General features: G+C 41.8%; 2 long non-coding RNA genes across 4 annotated transcripts in view; one reads left to right on the forward strand and one right to left on the reverse strand.

Moving 5' to 3' along the window:
- LOC129645465 (uncharacterized) overlaps positions 1–8,210 on the reverse strand; it is a 35,067-nt gene extending 26,857 nt beyond the window's left edge. For both annotated transcript variants that reach the window (XR_008711354.1, XR_008711355.1), the window contains exon 1: positions 8,073–8,210. This is a non-coding gene — a long non-coding RNA (uncharacterized LOC129645465). The remainder of the gene's footprint in view (positions 1–8,072) is intronic.
- A 60-nt stretch (positions 8,211–8,270) lies between these two features.
- LOC129645463 (uncharacterized) lies at positions 8,271–17,304 on the forward strand. 2 transcript variants are annotated; one of them, XR_008711352.1, is made up of 3 exons: positions 8,271–8,404; positions 8,534–8,900; positions 17,062–17,304. It is a non-coding gene; the product is annotated as an uncharacterized LOC129645463 (long non-coding RNA). The 2 variants fall into 2 exon arrangements; XR_008711351.1 differs by lacking the exon at positions 8,271–8,404 and having other exon boundaries at positions 8,411–8,900.
- The last annotated feature ends 1,026 nt before the right edge of the window (positions 17,305–18,330 follow it).

Consider the following 18,330-nt stretch of genomic DNA (forward strand, 5'->3'; position numbering starts at 1 on the left):
TCCTTCACTATCTCCTGGAATTTGCTCAAATTCAAGTCCATCGAGTCGGTTATGCTATCTAACCACTTCATCCTTTGCCGCCCCCTTCTCCTTTTGCCTTCAATCTCTCCCAGCAACAGGGTCTTTTCCAAGGAGTCAGTTCTTCACATCGGGTTGCCAAAGTATTGGAGCTTCAGATTCAGCATCAGTCCTTCCAATGAATATTCAGGGTTGATTCCTTTAGAATTGACTGCTTTGATTTCTTTGCTGTCCAAGGGACTCTTCATTGGTCTATATATCTGTATTTATGCAAGTACTACACTGTTTTGATTACTGTGACTTTGTAGTAATTTTGGAATCACGAAGTGTGAGATCTCCAACACTGCCCTGCTTCAAGACTGCTTTGGTTATTCAGGGTTCCTTGAGATTTCATGTGTATTTTAGAATGGATTTTTCTATTTCTGCAAAAAAAAAGATCAGGATTTTGATAGGCATTGCACTGAAGCTGTAGACCATTTTGGGTGGTACTGATTTTTTAATAGTATTAAGTCTGCTGTTAAATTCTGTTTCCTACAATCTTGTTAAGAATTTTTCATCAATATTCATCAGGGTCTGTAGTTGTCTTTTCTTGTAGTGTCTTTGTCTGGCTCTAGTATTAGGGAGATGTTGCCCTCCTAAAATGAGCTTGGGAGTGTTCCCTCCTCTTCAAGTTTTGGAAGAATTTGAGGAGGCTTGATGTCATTCTTCTTTAAATGTTTGGTAGAGTTTGCCAAAGAAGCCATCTGGTCTTGGGCTTTTCTCTATTGGGAAGCTTTTTATTACTGATTAAATTTCCTTACTAGTTATAGTTCTGTTCAGATGTTCTATTTCTTCACAGTTGAGTCTTGATAGGTTGGGTTTCTAGGAATTTGTCCCTTTCATCCAGGTTATTCAATTTCTCGGCCTACGATTGGTCACAGTGCTCTCTGACAATCCTTTTTGCTTCTGTAAAATTGGTAGTCATGACTTCTCTTTCATTTCTGATTTTAGTTATTTAAGCACTCTCACTCACTCTTTTTTTCTTAATACAGGGAAAGATTTGCCAATTTTACTTATCTTTTCAAAGAACCAATTCTTGATTTTGTTCCCTTACCCACTTTTTCAGAATTTTTATTTAAAGAGAGGTGGGATGAAAAGAAAATAAACACTTTAAAGATAATTATAAACTTGACTGTGTAAGAAAGGAAAGAATTGTTGAACTGAAAATGGTATTGTCACCACTTAGGTATAAAATTGGAAAGGTTTTTTTTCATTCTTTATTCCAGACACAGCCAAGCATGGAAAAGAGGGGCTTTATTGTGATCTTTGTGCAAAGCAGATAATTTTTTAGCTTATATTTACATATGCACTTACTATGTACCACATGCTATTCTAAGCACTTCACATATATGAACTTGTTTAACCTAATGAAATAAGTGTTATTATTAGTCCCATTTTCCAGATGAATAGACTGAGAGAGAGCGTTTAGGTCATGCCTAGTAAATGTCAGAATTGTGATTTCCACTTAGGGAGGCCAGCTTCAGAGTTGCTATACTACTACTAAGTGCATCCTTTTGATGGATGACATACACACAAATTGGCCTTTCTTTTAAAGAGGTCTGAGTGCGATGGCACCCCACTCCAGTACTCTTGCCTGGGAAATCCCACGGATGAAGGAGCCTGGTGGGCTGCAGTCCATGGGGTCGCAAAGAGTCGGACACGACTGAGCGACTTCACTTTCACTTTTCACTTTCATGCATTGGAGAAGGAAATGGCAACCCACTCCAGTGTTCTTGCCTGGAGAATCCCAGGGACAGGGGAGCCTGGTGGGCTGCCATCTCTGGGGTCGCACAGAGTCAGACATGACTGACGCGACTTAGCAGCAGCAGCAGCAGAGTGCTATTTAGAAGTTACCAATGAGATGGCCTTGAAATATGTTATTCCAGCCCAGAAAGTTTGTTCTTTGAGCTTTAGGGTCCAGGTCTTCTCTACTCCAAGCTTTCTTCCCAGTGTCTGGACATTCATTTGAATCACCGTGATGGACACATTACTTGCTAAGCTCTATAATCACTCTGATTCAACCAGTGTCAGGGTCATGCAATGCCAACATGACACCATGCTGGGCCCTTGGGTGTGCGTGATCAGCTTTCCCTTAGGTCTTCCCTCTTCTGCCCCTCCCATCTGCCATGGCACCTGTCCCATTTTCAGACCTATTGTGCTCCCCTCATATTGTTGCGTTGGGCTCAGCAAGTCTCTCAAATAAAACCTGACTGCTGCCTTTACTTCAAGGCTGAACAACTTGATAAGGCTTGTTTTAAAAGGTCATTCTTGTTATTCATTGAAAACAACAGTAGCCAAAGCAAAACAGATTTGGGGCATCAGTGCCCTGGTCAGAACCTTCCTGGGAGTTGGTGGAGAGGAGAGCAGATGGAAGCCTATCTTGACACAACACTGGCCCATGGACCTGACGCAATAATCTGTAAGGACACACACGTGTGCGCACTAGTCACAGATTTCTTCTCCCTCCTGCTGGAACACTGAGTCAGGAAAAAACATTCAGAGCTTGAGCCGGGATGTTGCTAGTGAAGCAGAGATTTCAGGTGAGAAGTAAATGTGCAGAGCGGAGGCAGTGACCTTTCTTATTTGCAGTGTTTTCATTCTGCAGCTTGCGCGGCAGGGACCCTGACATCAGACGCTCTGATGGCCCGAGGCTGTGTTGGAGAGGAAATAAATGAGCCTGCCCTACTTCCAGAGGCGCTAGTACTCCGTGTGCGGCATGGAAACCTGGGCAGGGCGAGATGTGTGTGGCCGAGCGACCTCTAGTGCCTGACACTGGGAGCTGCATCGCCTGCTCCCAAGGCGGAGGGAGTTTGAGGGGAATCCTGAGTTTAAAAAGCACAGGGTCTATTGTAAAGATTCTGTTTGTCCAGCACCGTCCAGGGTGTTAGGGAGGATTCAAAGGAATTACAACTAGGCAAACTTAAGGAGCTTATCCTCCGGCCTGGGGAAATCAAAAGAGCATATGGTTTCTGTATTGACATGATGTCATGGGAGGAGTTTCTGAGAAGGGAGAGGACACCACGGATCAGAGTAATCCAGGAAGCTGAACCTGGAAGGACGAGTGGACTTTACATGAAAAGAGGGAGGGCATCCTGGAAGGGGCGGAAAGCAAGCCAGCAGGAAGAGGAACCTTGACGATGCGGGGCAGAGATTTCCAATGACAGGATCTGTTAGTCCACAGTGTTAGGATGATTGACAGCAAAACCCAAGAATAGAAGATCCAGCCCCCTGAGGGTTCTCCGTAGAGGACCCACCTCACCACCCAGCCTTTCCTGCTCTTCCAGTCAGAAGGGAGCCCAGGAATTGCTCTTTCTGCCCCCAATGCCTGGGGAACAATGGGCATGTGACAACATGACCAGGGGCTGCAAACTCAAATACAACCCGGGCCAAAGAGTCAATGCAAATGCCTGAAACAGATGGGTGGAGGGTTCTGGCACTTGGGAGATGTCCGATTTCGTTTTTAGCCAGCCTAGAGTCCTGAATTGCAGCAGGAAGGGGTGGAGGCTTCCTCCAATGGGCAGTGGTGACTCAGGCCTGGCTAGTTGTTATGCTCAGGAATGCAGGACCCAGTGCCAAGTATTCCAAGCCTGCACAGGAAGTACATTATATTAAAACTGTAGGTGAGGTCTCTCCATGTTTAAACTTTGGGTCAACTTTTTATTTTATTAATTTAATTTTTATTTTATATTGGAGTATAATTGATTTACAATGTTGTGTTAGTGTCAGGTGTATAGCATGTCAGGTGTGAATATTCAGTTTCATATATGTGTGTGTGTGTATATATATATATATATATATATATATATCTCCATTCTTTTTCAGATTCTTTTCCCATGTAAGTTATCACAAAGTATTGTACAGACCAAATAAACAGTTTGGCTTGCAGGCTGATCCTTTATGAATTGGGATTCAGATTGATCACATTTGTTCTAAAAAAATGTTGTAAGATGCTGAATTAACAGACAAGTTTTACTATAATTCTTATGATTTAGGGGAAATTACCGACTTTGGGAGCTGCTTAAATTTCTCTTTGGTGAGAGAGGGGACTGATTATTCTCTCATGAGGGCCTTGAAAAGAGCTTGGGCTGAGTTCCTGAAGCCCTTTGCTCCTCTCTCTCTGCCCCTCATTTGCAAGTCTGGTTACCTTTCTAACCCACTGTTTTCTTTTTTTTAATAGGTGTATAATTGACATGGGGCTTCCCAGGTGGTGCTAGTGTTAAAGAACCAGCCTGCCATTACAGAAGACATAGACTTGGGTTTAATCCCTGGGTCAGGAAGATCCCCTGGAGGAAGGCATGACAAGCCACTCCAGTATTCTTGGCTGGAGAATCCCATGGACAGAAGAGCCTGACAGGCTACAATTCATAAGATCACAAAGAGTCGGACACAACTGAAGTGACTTAGCATGCACACACTCATATATAGTGCCCTGTCAAAAACCTTGACCCACAGAATCGTGGACATAGTAAAATGTTTTCCTTTCACACTATTAACTTTAGGGTTGGTTTGTTATGCAGAGAAAGTATGCAGAACATAACTGACATAGGTATAACTGACATATAATATTATACATATTAGTTTCAGGTGTACAGCATAATGATTTGGTATTTGTTTATATTGCAAAATCACCACAATTGGTCCAGTTAACATTCCTTACCACACATAGTTACAATTTTTTTCTTATGATGAGAACTTTTAAGATTTACTCTCCTAGCAACTTTCATATATACAGTGGTGTATCATTAACTATAATTACCATGCTGTACATTGCCATGGCGGATTTATTTTGTAACTGGAAGTTTGTACATTTGGACCACTTTCATCCATTTTGCCCACCCCCACTTCTAGTCTGTTTTCTGTATCTGGGGACTTTGGTTTTATCTTTTAGATTCTACATATAAATGAGATCATACGATATTTGAGCCTCTGTTTCTCATTAGTAAGATTGGCAATCTAATTAGTGGTCCTTTTAGCTCTACAATCTATGATTCCTAAGGCACCATCTAGATCTAAAATTCTATGATTCTTGTTCCAGTCTGAAAAAGGATATGCTTTCCAGCCAACTTCACATTACAGAAAGTTCATTTTGTGTGTTGGATTTCTGTCATCCTTGAAGGGAGGCAGTGCAGAGTGCAAAATCATTAACCTTGGGCACACATTAGAATGAACTGGTGAGTTTTGCAACAAACCCAAAGCCAAGCCGCATTCAGAACCACCCGGGTAAACTAAAAGGACTCTGAGGATGGGTCCTGGGCATGGGGATGTTTTGATGGTTCCTCAGGTTATTTGAATGTGCAGTCAGGATTCAGAGCCACAGATGTAGGCAGAAGTAGACTTTCTAACCCAGGATCTAGAATTTAACAAACCTGGGCAGTGGCAAGCCACATTTGCAGCCTGAGGCAAAAGAAAAAAAGTCTGACCTCTAAGTGAGTAAATGAAAGTTGCTCAGTCATCTCCCACTGTTTGCGACCCCATGGACTATACAGTTCGTGGAATTCTCCAGGCCAGAATACTGGAGTGGGTAGCCTTTCCCTCCTCCAGGGGATCTTCCCAGCCCAGGGATTGAATCCAGGTTTCCCACAATGCAGAGAGATTCTTCCCTCTGTAGAGGGAAGCCCCGACCTCTACTATACGCTTATCAAAACATCCTCCTCTAGTTCAGACAAAATGAGAAACGTTTATAAAATCTCTACAATCAGAAAGCAAGACTGCATATAACGTCTGTGTTGTCCAATCTGTTCATGAACTATGGTCAACACTGGGCATCAAGGCAGTGGAGACTGAAGGGCCTACAGTGCTGGGAGCAATGAGCTGCCTGAAAGCAACTGTCCCTGTTGCACAATAGTGTAGGGTCGCAACCAACAGTCTGTCTTTATTTCAAATTATGGTAATTTGTTCATCATGGATACTTTTGTATTCAGAATCTTTAAAATTATTGAGTTTAAATATTATTTACCTTGATTACTGAGTTTTTTGTGCCCCCTCCCTCTTACAGCTTGCACTGGAGAGCATTTCATTCATTCCATCCTAATCTGAATTCTGAACCTGAGTTTAAATTCTGCTTCTGTTTGGGTAGGTTACTTAACCAATCTAACCTCACTTACTTGTGTGTAACAACTGTAGTGCTGGAGAAGACTCTTGAGAGTTCCTTGGACTACAAGGAGATCCAACCAATCCATTCTAAAGGAAATCAGTCCTACATATTCATTGGAAAGACTGATGCTGAAGCTGAAACTCCAATACTTTGGCCACCTGATGCGAAGAACTGACTCATTAGAGAAGACCCTGATGCTGGGAAAGATTGAAGGCAGGAGGAGAAGGGGACAACAGAGGACGAGATGGTTGGATGGCATCAGCAACTCGATGGACATGAGTTTGAGCAAGCTCCGGGAGTTGGTGATGGACAGAGAAGCCTTGAGTGCTGCAGTCAATGGGGTCGCAAAGAGTCAGCTGAGCAACTGAACTGACTGACTGACTTGTGTGTAAGATGCCATTCATGCCAGCTCTCCTATACAGCCCTGTGAAGTGTAAATGAGGTGATGTGGTGAAGTGCCCAGTGCAAAATGGGAAGACCCTATATGCCCTAATGTGGGTTGGCTAATATCACACACAAAGATTGCACAACACCATGGTTACCATGGTTCTCATATGTGTATTCCAAGAAACTTGTCTTCCCTGGGGTCTGTTGGTTCTAGGGTATAGGATTGGAATTGTCTTGACATTGCAAACTGTCTCCAACCAAAGAATTCTAGACTAAAGGTGTTCAAGCTCTTCCATAAAATCCTAGGGATCCACAAATAACCTGATATTATTTAAGCTGATCAATTATTATATAATTGCCTAATGGGCATAATTATTTTCATCTATTTTATATCTTTGGATCTGTGCAAATTTTAATCAGTTTAAAGAAAGAGTCTGTAGATTTAAAATGTTTGAGAATTACTCTTCAAAATCCTGGTTCTCAAAGCTTAATGTCCATAAGTCATCTGTGCTCAGTCAAGTCCAGCACTTTGCAACCCCATGAACTCCTCTGTCCATGGAATTTTCCTGGCAAGAATACTGGAGTGAGTTGCCATGTCCTCTCCCGAGGATCTTCCTGACCCAGAGATCAATCCTGTGTCTCCTGCATTGCAGGCGGGTTCTTTACTGCTGAGCCACGGGGGAAGCCCTAAGTCATCTGGGAGTCTTGTTAAAATTCAGGTTCTGATTCAGCAAGTGTAACTGAGGTTCTGCATTTGTAAGAAGCACCCAGGCAGAAGTGGTTGCATCATTTGTGGGGCTCAGGAGGGAAGGAAATTTCAGGATTTCTTATTAAAAAATTAACAATTTCAAAATAGTGACAACAAAGTATTAAACCACGAGCAGAGTCCTTGAGGTCTTCTGCCTTTCTACAGGCCACATGCCCATGAAGCCACCCCTGCTCCCAGGAGAGGCCAGTGATTATACTTTAAGTAGAAAAGATCTAATCATTGGTGTCCAGTAGAACTTCCTGTGATAATACAAATGTTCTATTCCTGTGCTATTCAATATAGCAGCCATTTAGCCACATGGGGCTGTTAAGCACTTGGAATGTGGCTAGTATGACTAAAACTAGTTTTATCAAATTTTAACTAAATTTAAATAGCTCCATGTGTCTGGTGGCTGCTATGTTCGACAACACAATTTGGTTGTCAACTTTCTTCGGCAGAAAACATGCTATTCTGGCATATTATCTGTCTCCAGGCTGCTTATGGAACATCACCTTCAAGGGAAGTCAGACGAGATCTTTTTCTTTATGCTTTAATAAATCTATTATTATCATTATTGGGTTGGAAAAGTTAAAAAAAAAAAAAAAGTTTTTTCAAGTTTCTCCCTTACATCTTCCAGAAAAACTCTAACAAACTTTTTGACCAACCCAATATTATTATTTAATCTGACAGGCAGTGAATATTCTCATGGAAATATTCTCATGGAAAAAACCTGGTCTTTTGGTATGGCAATTTTTTTTTTAACATTAAAAGCAATTTTCTACTTACCTTACTGTGGAAAAATATTGGCAATTCATGTTAAAAGTTTCTTGTCTCCCCTCAAGGGAAATGATTGACAGCCTTTAAGTGCTTGTCTGCATCTTTTAAGACGAAAGGGACTGACACTCTTCAAGAAGAACACACTTTCCTGCAGTCTGGCAATGTGACTTGATTCTCCTGATGTGAAGATAGTTTTCAGGTGTCTGAGCTTCTCACAGTGTTAACCCTCTGTGGTCAGACATCTTGCTTCTTGGACTGAGCATGCGCGGGAAGAACGCGTGATCTCGCGGGAGTGCCCCCAGGCTCACTGTTACGAACCGAGAGGCGCTACAGTTCTGAAGGTGGAGTTTTGGGGGGTTTTTTTTTTTTTGGTCTGTGTGAAATCTTCAAGTTACTAAATTGCCAATCTCCAGAGAGGTTTTCTGGTTTCCAAGCTCTGTTCAAGACTTCAAACTTTGTTTTTGAAACAGGATTAATTGGGCACTGAATGAGACGGGGAGACAAGAGAGATTTAAAATCTGACTTCTCGGGACTTCCTGATGTTCCAGTGGCTAAAACTCCGAGCTCCCATTGCAGGCGGCCTGGGTTCCAGCCACATGCTGTAGCTTGCTGCTGCTGCTAAGTCGCTTCAGTCATATCCGACTGTATGCGACCCCAGAGACAGCAGCCCACCAGGCTCCCCCATCCCTGGGATTCTCCAGGCAAGAACACTGGAGTGGGTTGCAATTTCCTTCTCCAATGCATAAAAGTGAAAGTGAAGTCGCTCAGTCGTGTCCGACTCTTAGCGACCCCATGGACTGCAGCCTACCACGCTCCTTCGTCCATGAGATTTTCCAGGTAAGAGTACTGGAGTGGGGTGCCATTGCCTTCTCCATGCTGTAGCTTAAGATCCGGTATTCCCCAGCGAAGATCGCAGATCCTGAGTGCCGCAGCTAAGACCCAGCCCAGCCAAATAAATAAATAAATATTTAGAATAATAATAAAAATCTAACTTCTTGAATCAAAGAAATGGAAGAAGATGCTACAAGACGTTTGGGAGACCAGGAAGGAGGAATGTGGAAGCGGCTCGCTCATTTAAGAATAAAAGCCAGAAACCAAAGTTCCATCCAACAGGAATTTATAAGTATCAGGAAAAAACAGCCCTTGGTTTCTGTGACTGTTTTTCCTTTGGATCTGTAGTTAGTACATGGCTCTTGACATCAAAGCACAAAGCACAGGAGGGATTAAACATTCTCCAAGTGGGTCACTGCTTGGCAGCCCCAAGATACACTGTTTAGAAACCTAAAACCTGGAAACAGACCCAGGAATCTATAGGAAGTCAGTAAATGATAGAGTGACAGTGGAGGAAAAGGTAGTGTTATCCAAAAGTGTTAAGTCAAATGGCCAAACATTTGGGGAAAATAAATATTGCTCAATACTTATACTCTACAACAAAATAAATCCCAGAAGGAGTAAATATTTATGTGCTAAAAATAAACAAACCCCCAAAACTATAAAAGTGCTGGTGGAAGAGTGGAATTTGGGGTCAGGAGTGTGTATGCACTTAATTTGACCGCAGTTTACACTCCCACTGGCAGTGCAAGGGTTCCGTGTGAGCAGAATATTTTGTGTCCCCCCACACAAATATGTGATATTATCTAGTTTCTGGGTTTTGTCATTCTAATAGCACAAGTTTGTTTAAAAATGCACATCTCAGATTATTAATTTAAACATTTCTTCAAATACTTTTTAGCTTTTTGTACTTTCATTTTTATAATACCTGTTTACCTCCTTTGCCCATTCTCTACTGGGCTTTCTGTATTTTTCTTCTTGATTTGAGAAGGTTCTTTGTGTGTTGTAGATATTAATCCCTTGTTAATTTGCACATTGTGAATACCATTTTTCTCTTTGTCATTTTAAAAATACCAGTTTTATAAATGTTAGTCTTTGGTGAACAGAAGTCCTTCATTCCGATAAAATGAAATCCATCTCACACAATCCATAAGTGGATGCAGTGTTGTTTGTGATGGGAAGCTGGAGGCAGTTGGAATGTTCAGTGCTGGGACAGCAGATTGGTAAAATGTTAAGAGGCACACCAAGGAAGGCTGAGCAGAAATTAGAAGCGATGGACCAAGTGCACACAGAACATCTTAAAAATGCAATGCTGAGTGAAACAAGTAAGAAGCATAATGAGGAATATAACACAATATCGTTTATGTCAGTTAAAATGTGTGAATCTCATACAATACATATTTAGCAAAAACATATGCAAATGAAAAAGATACATATTCAGTACCTTAGAATGGTTTTATGAAGCAGAGGAATGGAATAGGAAGTGGGGATTACAGGAAAAAAGTAAATAAGAGAGATGCCTAAGGACTGATTATTATCAACCACTGATAATATCTTAGGAAATGAATCAATAGGACCTGAGTATCCCACACTCAACCACAGAAAAAAAAAAAAAACACAGGTAAAAACATTTTTCACGTGGAGGTAAAAAAAGACTTCCTAAGCATGATACAAAAGGCAAAAACTATAAAAGAGAAGGATTTTCAATCTAGTGAAAGAAAATATATTTGAATTATGGTAAATATACACAACATAAAATTTATTATCTTAACTATTTTTAAGTGTGCAGTTGGGTAGTGTTAAGTACTTTCTCATTGCTTCACAACCAATCTCCAGAGCTCTTTTCATCTGACAAAACTAAAACTCTGTAACCCATTAAACAACTCCCTGTTGCTCCCTTCTCTCCTCCCCTGGCAACTACCATTCTGCATTCTACCTCTATGAACTTGACCCCTCTAGGTATCCCCGTATAAGTAGAATCATATAATATTTGTCCTTTTGTGACTGGCTGATTCCCTTTAGCATAGTATCCTCAAGGTTTATCCATGCTGTGGCAAATGTTAGGTTTTCCTTCCTTCTTAAGGCTGATTAATATTCCATTGTACTACATGCTGTATTTTATCTGTTCATCTGCTGATGGGCATTTGGGTTAGTCCCACATTTTGGCTATTGTGAATAAGGCTGCCATGAATGTGAATGTACAAATATCTCTTTAAGACCTTGCTGTCAGTTCTTTGGGGTCTATATCAAGTGGAATGACTGAATCGCCTGGTCATTCTATTTTTAATATCTTGAAGAATTGCTATAATGTTTTCCATAGCACTTCATCATTTTACATTCCCATCAACTGTGCACAAGGATCCCAAATTCTCCATATCCTTGCCAACAATTGTCATACCTTCTGGCTTTTTTTGGATAGTATCCATACTGATGGCTAAGGGACATAAAATATTTTTTTAATGGTAAAATTTTAAAAACAGGGGAAAAGTTTGCCTGGTATATGGTTTATATTTCTAATAAATAAAAGGCTGTTAATAATCAGTAAGAAAAAGATGAAAAAGAAAAGTAGGCTATGGGTATAAAGAGCAACTTATCAGAAAAGACTACCAGTAGTTAATAAATATGCATGCATGCTCACTCTTTTCAGTAATGAGAGAAACATAAATAAAATAACATGATGCCATTTAGAGCATGTCAATTGGCAAAGATGTTAAGAAACAGTAATACTCAGTGGTGGTGAGAATATGGGGGAGTATGTGCTCTCATACAATGCTGGTTGAAGAGAACAGAAACTCTAATCATCTTCCAACATGCATTCGTCCCATTTTGCTTAGTCATAGAATCCATTACTTTTTAAACTGACTGTGCTGTTGCTTGGAATAAAGACAAGATTTTTAAGCCTTCCTCACAGCTATGTTGCCAAAGTCTAGCTATGATTTAATTTTAGTCAATAAGATATAAGTGAAAGTACTGTGTAGGAACTCTGGGAAGCTTCCTTAAAAGAATGGAGAAGTGTCCATTTCTGCTGTTTTGCTTCTTCCCACTGTTTTAATGGAACAGAGATGTGATGGCAGGCACTCAAGTAGCCATCTTGGAGCCCAAAGACACTTTGAGGATGCTAAGAAAGAGAGACATTGAGCATTGATTTGTGTGTCTGAAATGTGGCCTTCGGGTTCCTAATAGTCACCAACTCCTGATATGGAGGGTCTACATTCGGCCACCTAACCATGGAAAATTCCCATTATGTGCAGGTCAGGAAGGGGAGTCACACATCTCTAAGGGGAGCCCTGGCGTTCTGAAGATGACCAAGGTTGCCAGAAACAAATATTCTCATAAAAATGTTTTATTAAAAGTTTATAAGACGTAATAAATACAATAGAAATGTACACAATTTAACTTCCCAGTGGTGTGATAGTGTAAGATTTTAGCAGATATACTTCTGAAGTTCTTAAAGCTGCAGTAAGACTTGAGGGATCCCTCATATGGCAGGCAATGTTGTTGCACTTTAGCTACTCGCACATATGTACAGGTGATATGATTTTCATCTCCTCTTGGAGCCTTTATGCCTCTCTTAAGTGGTACTCTTTGTACATAGATCTGCTAATGTGAACTCACTCCCTGCTTCCCAAAGCTGTGCTGTGTTCAGGAAGTTAGAAACTGGAAGTAGTTGCATCAAAGCAAAGGCATGGGGGCAGTTTTAAAAATGGGGAAACTGTATTTGTTTGGCCTGGAGAGGAAGAAATTCAGTATAGTGAATAGTGGATAGTGGTCTTTAAATATCGGAGGGGCTTTAAGAAGCAGAGGTAACAAAAGGAAGTGCTTTCTAGGAACGAAAGCTGTCCATCAAAGAACTGTGCTCCCTTGAGAGGTAGTGAGCTCCCCGTCCCTGGAAGTGTTTGTCTGATCTGGATCAAGGTCCTGTGATACCCTGGGGTTTTGTGAATGACTGAACATGATAGCTTTATGAAAAGACAGGAAGAAAACGTCATTGGGAATTGTGTGTCTGAGGAGAAGGCTTTGTGGTACATGCCTGGCAGCACGTGGAGAGCAAGACTGAGGTGTAAGTTTAATTTTCTTAATGTCCTTTTTCCCAGATGGTTAACTGGGACTGCCCTGCCCACGTCTCCCAGTCTGTCTCCACCATCTAAACATCCTTTCCCTTTGCCTACTCAACCCTAACAATTTTTGAAAACCTTTCTTCCTCCCCAGAACCTTCTCTTAAAACTTCCTCCTACAGCTGTCACTGAGGCATGTATTGGAGGTGTGTTTCACAGTTACTGACAGAGATCATGGGCTCTACCCCCATGCCCACTCAGCAGAGAGCAGTAAGACCTCAAAGTTAAGGGAATGGCCTTGGAACTCAGACCACTGTTTGAATTCAGGTTTTCCCAACAACTACCTACTACTTACCACACTCAGCTTTAGTTTCCTAAAGCTTTCATTTGGGGAAGACAATGCAATTCAAAGCTCATGTTAACACCAGGAGTTAACTGAAGGCATCGTATGGACAACCTCTCCTGAGAGGTAGCTATTCTTCATTTTCTGCTCTTGACCACACACAGCATTGCATTGAGGCCCTAAAGCGCTTCACTCCCCACCCCTGCCCCCAGCACACCTGGCGCTGTCTGAATGCTGCCTGTGATTGTGGTAAGACAGGTCGTGGAATCTGGTGCTGTAGCAATGGGTACGTGCGTGCTAAGTCGTTTCAGCCATGTCTGACTCTTGGCGACCCCATGGACTGTAGCCCGCCAGGTTCCTAAAGGAACCTGGGATTCTCCAAGCGAGAATAACTGGAGTGGGTCGCCATGCCCTTCTCCAGCATATCTTTCCAATGCAGGGATTGAACTGGCATCTTTTATGTCTCCTATATTGGCAGGCAGGTTCTTTACCACTAGCACCACCTAGCAAGCCCCCCTACAGCAATGGTGGCCCTAACTCCACTTTTTTCTCTCCCCATGATCATGACAACCTTGAGAACAGCTGGTCTGTACACCAGTAAGGCATATCTTCACATTATTGGGCTCACACATTATTGGGCTCCACATCTTGAACTCATACTGGGTTGCTCACAAGTCTATGTGTGTCTTGTCTCTAGAGCATAAGATCTATTTGTGATACTGCAGGGCACCCCCTTCAGAGAGCGCTGAGCCTCCCAAGCCCATGGGGTTACTGTTACTGGAGAGTTCTTGTTGGATTAAGCAGATCCCAGCTGGGCAGTTCCTCTAAGTCAGCCTGGGGAACGGAGCTTCTCCAGGTGCCAAGCAGATGCCTTGGAGAGAAATGACAGCTGTGGGTGGGACTCAGATACTGGAGAACTCTTGGGTCTTACAGCCTTGAGCTCGCCTTGGCAACAGCTCTTTTCCCTGTTCTCTTTTGAAAGGGAACTATGTGACTGCTGGCACTAGGCAATTATCATTTGTGAACATTTTTTTTTCTCGTGTCATGTCAGAGAAAGACACACACAAACCTTGCCTGTGAACAGTACATTGAGGAATTATAGGCATAAGCCAATCTAGTTTTAAAAATGATGTTGCCATCTAAATTCTATTAACCCTACAATGCAATCTCCCTTAGACCAAAATATTGCAATTTCCTTCTCTTTCTACTTTCTTTTTCTCCAATTTAATTTGATTTTTGCTCTCTTTGGAGGATACACAGTAATCGGGTTAGGCCGTTGCCCATTCAGCATTGCCCGTAGAGTTCCTTGCCTTTCTATTTCAGCCCATTCTATACTTCTTCCTTAATCCACTTTCTGCCCAGTGAATATCCCAAGAAGAACCGGACAGAGATAAATCATTTTGCCTTGGAAACTTATCAGGTTGAAAAAAAAAATAAACAATCTGCTGCCCTCCAAAACTCAGAAAATCATGTTAGCTTAAGCTACCAAGTCTGTTTATTTTCTTTTATCTAAGGGATAGATTTCATTATGAGAGCTGGGCCAGATTGAATGGCCCAAGAAGTCCCTCACACCTAGGGAGTGCCAGAAATAATAAATGTATGTTTTTGTGATTGAAATTGTCCAATCTGAATTTCAGAAAGGATTATGTTTGATTTTTTGGAGGAGGTGAATCATATAGATTTTAAATAATAATTCTGCAACCTCAGCTCTTTTTGAGGGCATGCAGAATTGCTTGCCAACTTCTGAAAGCCCAGAGAGTAATTGATTTAACAAGACGGAAGCAATATTGCTTTTTATGCAGTTTAAGGTGTAAACAAATATTTCCTCTTAACGCATTTCTAAAACTGGGTACAATTACATTTATCAGATTCGATGAAAACAGACATACCTTTCAAAAATCCAGTCTAATCTCATTCCTTCTCTTTCTATAACCAATAAAATGAAGAAGAAAATGCAGAAATTAGAATAGGGCAAGTCATGGAGACTAAGTGGCTTGTTTATTTCTTTCTTACAAATTTCAGTTACATGTTGACTTGTAAAGAAGGAAAAGGGCCCTCTACCTACAAGATCTAGTCAAAAGTGCCTTCTGTTCTTTACAAAAGGAAAATGAAGAAGTAATAACAATATAACATTTCCATCCTGGCAAAGTGGCCCCATGAATGGTTAGTGCAGTTAAGGTCTGGAATCATTCAAAGGAACATCTCTGGCAATTGGGAAGCTTTGGTGAAACCCCACATAAAAACTCAGACACCCTGAACCTGTTCACTAGCTCCAACATTCTGGTCAGCTTTGCTACCATCCTCGGTCTGGCTTTACACACTGGCTCTCTAGTCCATGTCTTCCCTGGTGGCTCAGATGGTAAAGAATCTGCTTGTGGTGCAGGAGACCTGGACTTAATCCCTGCACTGGGAAGATCCCCTGGAGAAAGGAAGGGCTGCCCACTCCAGTATTGCTTTCCTGAAAATCCCATGGACAGAGGAGCCTGGTGGGCTACAGTCCATGGGGTCACAAAGAGTCAGGCAGGACTGGGCAACTAATACTTTCACTTTCACTTGTCTAACCCACTGGGATCCTGCCACCCTGAGACACGATGGAATTGGTGTTGAGATGGCCTTCAAAAACATATTTCAGGTAACAGGACTGCTGAGTTACAGACATCCTTGGTTACAGCCCAAGCAACATGGCTTGAAACATTCTTCAACCAGGAAGGCTGGGCATAAACCAGCAGGCATTTCCTATAGTCTTAAGGTAGAGTCCATGTTCCTCCAAAGAATACAAGCCATTTAATCTACAGGGACAAGAAAGAACATATAAAGGTCCATCAGCAAAATCTTGATCTCTATGTCAAAATTAGATTCATCACTGATAAAGAGATGAATGGATCTGTCTAGATATGTATAAACATAAACCAACACAACTATGTCCATATGTATATCTATCTGCCTAACTATCTCTATCTCTTTTTGTTTAGCTGTCATGATATGAATATAATTCCAGGTAATATATCTTGTTAACACTTACTGTATTTTATTTATGCGACTTGTATATATGTGCTCAGTTGCTCAGTCGTGTCTGACTCTTTGTGGCCCCATGAACTGTAGCCCACCAGGCTCCTCTGTCCATGGAATTTTCCAGGCTAGAATACTGTAGTGGGTTGCCGTTTCCAACTCTGGGGGAATCTTCCCGACCCAGGGATCAAACTCACATCTTTTGCGTCTCCTGCATTGGCAGGCAGGCTCATTACCATCGCACCACCCTGGCACAATAATGCCATGATGTTTACTCTCTCTTCTTTTTAAATGCGCAAAAGTAAAAATAGCTCCTCCTTAGACAATGCAGCAGGCAAAAGTCTGTTATCAAATCATTGTCAGTGACGCAAAGCGAGCTGTAGAGAAAAACCCTCAAAAATGAAAATTGACTGGAAAAGAAGGCTTGTACACGTTGTGAAGCAGACATGAACACAATTACAATTTGTCTTAAACTTTGCAGGCAATTTACCTTTGGATTGATGTCAAACAGGGAAAATTTCAGCCTGAGGACACTTTTTAAAGGAACTGATCAGTACTGGAGAACAGGGGAAACAGAGAGAACTCGGATGGGTGTGTTAATGGAACCAGCATCTCAGTCCTGCCTGCAGTGTTAATGGGACCAGGACCGTGGAATGAGTATCATTCAAGCAGATAATTCCTGTTCCTGTTAACCCACCTTCAGCCTGCCAATCTGTCATTTTTCTAAAGCTAGATTCTTTTTCTTCTTTCCTATTTTTAGTTGGCAATTATATCTGAGCACTAAGGTGCCACCATCACATTTCTGTGAGACATCCTGGGAGGGAAGCCAGTCGACGACCACAAAGAATACTTGAGGATCTTCAGCATAACGAGAGGCATGGCAGAAAACTGCCTTAGTCAAATCATCCTGCTGCACCCCTGAAACTCACACGGTATAGTGCAGCAATTGTATCTTAATAAAACTGGAAGAAAAAATAATTAAATTAAAAAAAATTACCTCAAAGCAACTTTACCGTGATTTGTGCATGCATAAGTCACTTCAGCTGTGTCCAACTCTTTGTGACCCTAAGGACTGTAGCCTGCCAGGCTCCTCAGTCCATGGGATTCTCCAGGCGAGAATCCTGGAGTGAGTTGTCTTGCCCTCCTCCAGGGAATCTTCCTGACCCAGGGATTGAACCCCATTTCATATATCCTGCATTGGCAGGCGGGTTCTTTACTACTAGTGCCATATGGGAACCACTTTATCATGATGGACCATCTTTATTTATCACACGTCTAGTGTCTCAGTTCTGTTCAGTCGCTCAGTCATGTCCAACTCTTTGTGACCCCATGGACTGCAGCACACCAGGCCTCCCTATCCATCACCAACTCCCAGAGTTGGTATCTAGCTAGTGTCTAGCTTATCATCTAATCTAGTGTCTAGCTTATCATCATTGGCTACCTTTGTTTATTAAGTGGCCACCTATTGACTTGTTCAAATGGAAATGATGGGTCATTAACATTATCTGAAACCAATGTAATTCATTCAAAGGGTCCCCATTGTCTGGGGAGGGCCTACATCCTGATGCCATCAGCTGCTTCAACAAACAAGCAGAAGGAAGAGCCTGGGATTAGTTGATTTAATGTAATACTTTAGCACCTGTCATGGCCCAGAGCAGAGCCTCTGTCTCTTTGGTACTAGAGGAAGTCGAAGCAGAGTGCTTGGGCAAACACTGATGGCATCTCATCCTTACTTCCTTTTTTACCGGGTAAAATCACAGAGAATGAAAAGTGCAGCTGGAAAAAGTAAATAAGGTCCAGAGGATTGGAGTGTAGGGTTCTCATCAATCCTATCTCCCTTCTAGGGAGCTGTTTGTGCAGTAGTGGGTGGATAGCTTTCTCCCTGGCTTTCAATTCATTCTAATCCATTCTAATCCAATTTAATTTATCAGCACGTGCGTGCATATGCGCGCACACGCACACACACACACCCCTTCATTTCCACATGGGCAAGACAACAGGGAAGGATAACCAAGGTGACAGTGGAAGT

The sequence above is a fragment of the Bubalus kerabau genome, chromosome 3, assembly GCF_029407905.1.
Source record: "Bubalus kerabau isolate K-KA32 ecotype Philippines breed swamp buffalo chromosome 3, PCC_UOA_SB_1v2, whole genome shotgun sequence".
Lineage (NCBI taxonomy): Eukaryota > Metazoa > Chordata > Mammalia > Artiodactyla > Bovidae > Bubalus > Bubalus kerabau.